The sequence below is a fragment of the Lepisma saccharinum genome, chromosome 18, assembly GCF_977018435.1.
Source record: "Lepisma saccharinum chromosome 18, izLepSacc3.1, whole genome shotgun sequence".
Taxonomy (NCBI): Eukaryota; Metazoa; Arthropoda; class Insecta; order Zygentoma; family Lepismatidae; genus Lepisma; species Lepisma saccharinum.
The window spans coordinates 12,505,567-12,513,233 of record NC_139246.1 but is presented as its reverse complement, the minus strand read 5'-3'; positions in this window follow the sequence as shown (position 1 = coordinate 12,513,233).

Sequence of the window (7,667 nt, the reverse complement as noted above, 5' to 3'; positions counted from 1 at the left end):
GATGAATATGTAGGTGGGGACTTGAGCTACAATGATTTTTCCAAGTTTTGCAGCAAGTGCTGGAACCAGGACAGTTATGGGTTTGTCACAATTGATATGACAAGAACACCCAATAGTGGCAAATACAGAAATAAAATCAACAATTTTCTAGACATTGAAATATAAATAAATAACCATGAAAAGGCCAATCATTGATGATCTTAAGTTAAGAGATTATCTTGTAAAAAGATTTAAGGGATGGAAATCAGAGAACCGTGGGATCTATGAAAAACACAAACAAACAGAACAGCCTATTATTGATGCTATTAATAATTTAGGTAAAAATATCAAAACTGTTACAGAGCAAAATCAAAATTTGATCACAGAGCTTGTACCTGTAGCTGCAAGGAACATATTAGATTATCCATTCACCCCACTTTCCAGTATTCATACACCTAGTCCTATTGCTCCTAGAATAATTGAGGCTAGTCAGGATCCTATTGAATTGGGTCTTCTTGCTCAAAAATATTTAACCACACCTAAAGACAATAAAGATGAGGTTTTTGGCTTATATGCTGACACAGAGCTTGATGGTAGCATCATACATAGAATTGGCAATTTCAGAGTAACATTTATGGGAGATGATATAATTGTATATTCAGAATCTCGACTTGGAGAAAAAGGTGCTTTTGTTAAGTATCTCGGAACACCTGGATTGTGGGAACTAATGACTAGGAAAAGGCCTGGCAGCTATACAAATCAAGATTATGAGGATTACAAAGAAATATTAATAAAATCAGATGCTCTATACCAGAACAATGATCCCACACAAAAAAGAGTCAAGTCGAGCAGTGGAGCAAAATACAATAATTTAATCAAGCCCATATGGTCTCAGATCAAGACTGGCAGTGGAATCAAACAATACAACACCCTGCCCAAAGAATTTGTATGGGTTGATGATGTCAGGAAACTTGTAGATAGGTTATTGGTGATAGCTGGGGAGGAAAATGCTGGGAACCACAATTTTTACAATGAAAAAGTTGGAATTATGGACATGATAAGCACCAAATTATCTAATTTTATTGTGAATGACACTAAGGGGATTGGATATCTCATAAAAATTATTAATACTCTACCACCTAAATTTTGGAATATTTCTGAGGGTCGGGGCCTTGTTAATGACATTATAAACAAGCTGCCATTTGAACTACACATTCCAGGCTATCAGTATTGTGGTCCAGGCACAAAATTGGACCATAGATTAAACAGAGGGGATCCTGGTATTAATCCCTTAGATGCTGCTTGTAGAGACCATGATATTGCATACAACACACATTCTGATCTTGACAAGAGACATGTTGCAGACAAGAAATTAGAAGAGGCTGCATTTGGTAGATTTGTAAGCAAAGATGCTTCTTTGAGTGAAAAAATAGCAGCATTGGGAACCACCATAGCTATGAGCACCAAACAAAAATTGGGGTGGGGGTTGTGAATATGTATATAATAAACCTACAATGAAGGCCAAGGGTGTTATGTATCAAATACCTTATGCAGGTCTCAAATCTCTTAAAACTATTGACAGTCTTTTAACCAAAAAGCAGCGCAAGAAAAAAAATTCTTGTATTGCAAAGGGCCATGGTATGAAATTATTACTTAGTACCCCCCAATTAAAAAAATTACAGCAATCCAGGAAAAAATCACATGTGTGGGGATTTATATTTACCATCCCTGCCATCTTAGCTGCTCTCGGGGCTGTGGGGAGCTTGGCTGGGGGATCAGCTGCCATAGCAAAAACAGTAATAGATGCCAAGAAGAATAGGGCAGAATTAGATGAGCAGAGGCGCCATAACCTGGCCATTGAGAAACAAGGCAAAGGTGTTAAGAGAGCCATGAATAAGTTTAAAAAAAACAAGAGCCGCTTACAAACCAAGATATTGAAGCTTTAATCAAGCCACGGGGCATCAAACATTTTAGAGGTGTGTACATGTCTGATTCTTTGCCAGAGCAACCACTGAACAAAGAGTGTGGCATTGTTAATTTGGATAAGTACAAAAATCAGGGTACTCACTGGATTTGTTATCTTAAATATTTAAAAAATAGGGCATTTGTGTTTGATTCATTTGGAGGTGTTCCACCTGAAAATTTAATAAAATATCTAAATTCAGCTAATCTTTATTACAATAATGCCCGTGTTCAAAATTTCAAAGATGTTAATTGCGGACATTTGTGTTTATCTGTTCTTAGATATATGTCTCAAATAAATAAACCATCAATTGAAGATTTTCAAAAAGCCTTGTGGTACCTGAAACATCATGGGGGTATTCCATCTCACCAGCCAAAATTCAATATTGAAACTCAAATTACATGATGACATAGTGTATCCCAAAACAATAGCTCTCAGAGCATTTTATGGCATGTACCTGATCCCTAATATTACACACCACAACAACAAAATTGCAGTAGGGGATCAAAAAATTGTCATCAATCCAGGGCAATATAATCTCTCCACTCTAAATGCTCAATTACCCAGAGGTGTAGTATTAACTCAAAATTCTGTCACTCACAGAATAGAAATTGTATCTGCCACAGAAACAGTGGATCTGGCTACTATAGGAGAGCTGTTGGGCTTTGAGAACAACACAAAACTTGAAGCAGGCATCAAACACACTGCTATGAATATACCTAAATTCTTGGCCATAGAAACTCTGAATATTCACTGTAATGTGGCAGAGGGTATGATCACCAAATCAAATGGCATAGGAACTCACAAACAAACAGGCATCATTGCAACATTCAAACCTAATTCTGAATTTATGGAGCCCATCATCTACAATCCATCCCCAACATTATATTTTCCTGTGTGTCATAACAGAATAGATTATATTGAATTGATGGTCACTAATGAAAAAGAAGAATTAGTTGATTTTGCTGGAGCCACAACAACTGCCATCATAGAGATTAATATTTATATAAAAATACATACAAGAAAAAAATGGAAAATATTGAGAGTTATGAGCTACAATCATTCCCTCCAAACAGGAGGACATTTGCAAATTTAAATCAACCCAACACAGAGATTGAGGTTGATCTTGATGTAGGGGATGGATTTATACACCCCCACAGAGCAGATCTATACATCAAATTTGATGTTGTAAAGCTCGATGGTACAGATTATCCGGCAAATACAAATATAAGACTTGTAGACAATTTTGTGCCGCATCTATTCTCTGAAATTGAGATCAGAAAGCATGGCGTTGTTATAAACAGAGTGGATTATCCCGGCATTACCTCCACAGCTTTGGCCACATTAAAATTGTCCAAAACCGAGGCTTCTTACTACAAAATAGGTGGATTTGAGGCTGGTGATAAGATATTATCTAAGAACCACACAGTGCTGTTCCCCATGCGCCTATTGCCAGGATTCTTCTCAGATTTCAAAGATATTATGTGAAAGGGTGGGTTAAGAATTACATTTAGAAGAGCTGCCAATGATAATAATGCCTTGATGAGGTACAGTGCAATAAACTCTACAGGGGAAGCTCTGCCTAATACCCTACCTGATGAGGGCAAATGCATTATTCAGACTATGGAGTTAAGAATCCCTGTTGTTGAGTATGAGGCCAGTTATGCTCTTAAATACAAAGCAGATATAATAAAAAATCCACAGATTCCTCTGCAATTTTATACATATCAATGTGTACAGAAGCCCGCATCTGGTTCTTATTATGAATTTGATGCCACAAATTCATTCTCCAGTATTCAATATGACATGCCTGATTTTGTAGTGGTATTGTTTCAGACTGGAAGACACAACAATCAGGAAAAAAATTCAAGTAAATTTGATAGCTGCAACATCAAGAACATATATCTTAAAAATGGCAGAAATGAGGTTTTTCCTAGAGAAAATTACAATTTAGACATGTCCAAGAATGATTTCCTTAAATTATATGAAGCATTTACATCATTCAAAAGGGTCACTACTGGCAATACTGACATGTATTACACACCAGATGAATTCAAAACACAGAGACCCATGTTTGTAATCAACACTTCAAAAAGAAAACAAGTTGTGGTGAATAACAGGACAAACATTAAAATTATCTGTGAATTCCATGAGGCATTACCTGATGACACCATATGTAGTGTTATTCTCATAGGTGAAAAATCATATGTTTATGATGTAAGAAATGAGAGAGTCACGGAGCAATTCTAGAGGGTCTCTGCATATTACATTGTTTTAATATTGGATATGCAAGTTGAGGCTGGGGTCCAATTAAACTTAAATTGGAAGTAAATATGTGTGTAGGTGGGTGTGTCTTGGCCTAGTTTTAAGTGTGGCCAAAAAAAAAATATCAAGAGGGGCATATTTTTGACAAGTTTATGGACAACAATCTCACAGAAGTGCCTTTTATAAGTATAGGCAAATCAATCTGAGGGGGCTCTTCCTTTCACAAAAAATTCCCGAGGGCATTTTTACAAAAATCTTGGATTAGGCAGGGTTCTACACTTGAACAAAAAGCTCATATGGGCATGTTGAGCTAGTTTTAAGTGTAAACAAATCTGCTTGAGGGGAGCTCTTCCTTTCCTGAGTTTATCCTATATACTTTCTCACTACTTACTATTCATGTTACACTTAAACATAGATTAGTTTCTATTTAATTTTAAGAAGTGTTTGTGCTAAATGTATTATCTCCAAACGAGATTGAAATCTCAATACCCTATACAGTAGTGTAGTTACCCGAAAAATTTGTATATAAATACCAAATAGAGAACAATGGTAAACACTTCCCATAAAAATGAATGCCCAAATTGTGGTAAATTCATACCCAAAACAAATTTGTCAAGACATCGGACAATATGCAGCGATCAGCCGAAAAATCCTACATTACCAACCCAACCCTGTCCCTATTGTGGAAATTCTATTAGCATACCCAATCTGAACAGTCATAAGAAGAGTTGCGAATCTCAACCATCAACCAGCCAGACTAATCCTAGAAAAAGAAAAGCAGATATAGCTCCAACTGACGGCCCTGTATCGAAACAAACTAGTGTATCTCTTCGACCACACCTAGTGCTACGGCTTTTGGTGGCCGACTCAATGATCACTCCTTCAAATCGAAGCCACGATGTGATATCAACAATTTATTGAAGAACATAAAATCTTTCATAATAGAACTCCTGAAAAATAAATTTAAAAATAAATCTATTGAGTTCTATCTTCTGAATATGAGAAACCCGATGAAACACGTGATATACAACGCCATCTTTCCAAGACTCAGACTCTATATTTGAGTGATATTGATAATTTGAAACAAATCTATGCCCAGCGTATGGATACACTGCTCACATTACACGAGCAATTCGAGGCCAAAGGATCTGATTGGAAATTGTGCGGGAGTCCACACAAACTGGAACTGGAAACAAGACAATTATCACTCATCACTGTCTCTACCCATATCCCTCTTCCATTGGATATTCAAAATAAAAAGCAGTGCTCAATATAAAAAGTAACCAAGATAACAAGTATTCTGTGGCGTGTCTTCGCGAAACTTCACCCAGTTCATTGGAAAAACAATCCAGAGCAAGTTCATCATTATAAGCAGTATGAGGCAGAGTTTGAGCGTCCTATGTCGGGTATATATATAACAATATTTGAAAATCGGGTACGAGAATCCCTGACAATCAATAAGCGCCAACGATGATGATAATGCAACTGTCATCAATTTATTTATTTCATATAAGAAGAAATTCCATTACTGTCCTATTCGCAATCTCTCTCGTCTCGTTAGAAACCAAGTAACTAAATATCCCGGGGAAATCAAAAATTGTCATTTGATAATCGTGTTCAACAGAACTTGTATGTCAATTTCAATAATCAAGAAATAGCTAACCAGAAACTTGAAGAGCACAAACAATTTTGTGATGAAAACAAACCTGTGCGTATGATTATGCCTAAACCAGGAGAGGTCGAGAAATTCAAACAGCATAAGGCCCTGTTGGACCATCCAGCTATAATAATAATAATAATAGTAGATTTTGAGACATTTCTCAAACCACTCAGCAATTCTAAGCCTGAAATCTCTTCGACTACACTCTATCAGCTCCATGAGGTCTGTAGTTATGGATGGATAGTTGTATGGTTTAATTCATCAAAACCCAATGAGCCTTATGTTTACCGAGGACCCCATGCCGTCAAACATTTTTTCCAGAAAATAAAGAAAGAGGTGACGAAAACTGGTAGTGTATTATAGGTGTCGAAACCAAGAGTCCCATTATCTGATGCCGAAGAGCGATCATATGATGCTACTAAGAACTGGCCACAGTGCAAATCATATTTTACAGATAAAGATAAGAAAATTCGTAACCATGACAATTTCACGGGGGAAGATTTGGGGCCCTTATGCAATATTTGCAATCTCAAAATACAGAGAAACAAATTTGTATAAATCAAGGTTTTAATTATTGGCTCATTGAAATAAACAATTTTAGTAAATATGCTTGGGCTGTTCCTCTGAAATCTGAAACAGGGGCTTGTGTCACCGAGGGCTTTGAGTCTATTTTCGAACAAGGCAGAATATCCCGTCACTTACAGACAGACAAAGGAAAACAATTTTACAAATCCATATTCACCAAATTAATGGACCAGCATAATATTCGGCATTTTTCCACATACAGTGATTTGAAAGCCAGCATAATTGATCGATTCAACAGGACACTAAAAAATCATATGTAGAAGCAGTTCAGTTTACTGGGTAACTATAGGTGGGTAACAATTTTATCTGATCTTGTTCATAATTACAATAACTCTAAACATAGAACCATACATATGAAGCCTGCTGAGGTGACCAAATTTGACGAGATGCAATTGATTTCCACTGTTTACTGTCCCAAATATCAACCCACAACCAAGAAACCAAGTACAAAATAGGAGATCAAGTTAGTCAGCAAATTCAAACACTTTTTCGAGAAGGGCGTCATCAAAATTTGGAGCACATAGTTTTTCCCTGTTGTTCGGTTCGGGTATTACCAGGAAATAGGCAAACGTATATAATAAAAGACAATCACAATAAAATATTGAAAGGGCGCTTTTATGAAGAGGAGCTCAGCAAAACTAAATTCCTAGACACATATCTCATCGATAAAGTCTTACGTAAAGAAACAGTAATAAGCTATTTGTGAAATGGCTTGGATTGCAGGGAAAAAGTTGGATCGATGCAGATCAGGTGATTCTAGGACAGTAACATGGAATGTGGTGAAGCGCTTGCACGATTTACTAGAAACTAGTAAAAAAATGGTGAGTTGCTACTTGATAATATTCGGTGCCTTATTGTAAATGATAGCTCTGATATTTCATTGCTTACCTACTGAAAAAAATATATCCTATTCATTGATTTCCCTTCAAAGTTGAATATCAGTCAGTTTTCACCCTAAATTTCAGTCATTTGCAGTAGATGTGTTGAAAAAAGATACAGAATATAAAATGTAGCCTGAAATGTGCTGAAAAAAATGTATTTTACTCCAGGTTTCTATAATTTTTCTTAGCTGAGTTATCATAATTATTGCAACTGTCTGCATAGGCCAAAATTGTTGCAAGTCATGAAACAAAAATGGCCGCCATTTTCAAACGAAGTCTAGTTTTAGAAAAAATAATGTCTGTTTTGAAGTACCCTTGTACAGGGGTTACAACG